This window comes from Chrysochloris asiatica, unplaced genomic scaffold, assembly GCF_000296735.1.
Source record: "Chrysochloris asiatica unplaced genomic scaffold, ChrAsi1.0 scaffold00016, whole genome shotgun sequence".
Taxonomy (NCBI): domain Eukaryota; kingdom Metazoa; phylum Chordata; class Mammalia; order Afrosoricida; family Chrysochloridae; genus Chrysochloris; species Chrysochloris asiatica.
In genome coordinates, this window is record NW_006408534.1 from 19,487,234 (window position 1) to 19,488,657 (window position 1,424).

Sequence of the window (1,424 nt, forward strand, 5' to 3'; positions counted from 1 at the left end):
CTTCATGTATCTTGGTGCTCTTTCATTGGGAGCATATATGTTTATTATAGTTACGTTGTCTTGCTCGATTGACCCTTTAATCATGAGATAGTGTCCTTCTTTGTCTCTTATGCTGGTTCTCATCTTAAAATTTACTTTGTTGGAGATTAATATAGCAACTCCTGCTTGTCTAGTGTTACAGTTGGCTTGGTAAATTTTCTTCCATCCTTTAACTTTTAGTCTGCTTTTGTCTTTGTATGTAAGGTATGTCTCTTGCAGGCAGCATATTGATAGATCTTGGTTTTTTCTCCATTCTGCCACTCTTTGTCTCTTCACTGGTGCATTCAATCCATTGACATTCAATGTAATTATCGATAAATACGAATTGATTGCTGTCATTATTTTACTTTTTTGGCAATGCTGATCGTTCTTTGGTTCTGCTTTCTTTCTTGTGTTGGTTTTATGTCTTTTGAGTTGTTTTTGGTCAGTTTCCTCCTAGTTTCTCTGTGTACTTGTTCTCCTTGGGAATTTGTTTTTATAATATGTTTTGGAGTCTTAGCTTTCTTTGAGGTTACCTTGTAGTCTACTAACTTTTCTCTGCATTTAGGATACTCCATTGTAACCTGTAATTTACCTGGCATCCTCAGCACCTGGGCTTCCATTGCTGCATTTGTCCCTTCTTTGACATTGATATGTTTTTGGCCTTCAGTTGATCTCCCTGTTCTTGTCGTTGTAGTCTTGTTCTGTTCTGGACTCTGCTATCTGTTGGCTGTGTTCCAGGTGGTGTTGCCATACTTGTCAATCTCTGTTTGTTGTGTGTTCTTCTTGGTTCTCTATCCACAGAACTCTCTTTAGGATGTTTTGAAGTGCTGGGTTGGTTTTGATAAAATCTCTCAAATTCTGTTTTATCCTGGAATGTTTTGATTGAACCATCATATTTGATTGATAGTTTTGCTGGATAGATTATTCTTGGTTGACAGTTTTGTTTCTTTCAGAGCTTTGTATATGTCTCTCCATTGCCTTCTCACCTGCATGGTTTGTTCTGAATAGTCAGAGCTTAATCTTATTTGCTTGCCTTTATACGTTATATTTCTCTTCTCCTTGGCTGCTTTTAATATTCTTTCCTTGATTTTTGAGAGCTTGATTATTATATGTCTTGGAGATTTTCTTTTGGGTTCTATCCTTCCTGGAGTACGTTGGGCTTCTTGAATGTTTATCTTCTCATCTTTCAAGATGTTAGGGAAATTTTCTCCCAGAAGTTCTTCAACGATCTCTTCTGTGGATTTCTCTGTTTCTTCTTGTTCTGGAATGCCAATAATTCTTACATTATTCCTCTTCATGTTATCCAGCATGAATCTTAGACTCTCTTCAGATTGTTTTTTCCTTTTAGCTGCTTGCTCTTCTACCTTGGCAGTACTGAGAGATCTGTCTTCCAGGTCGCTAGT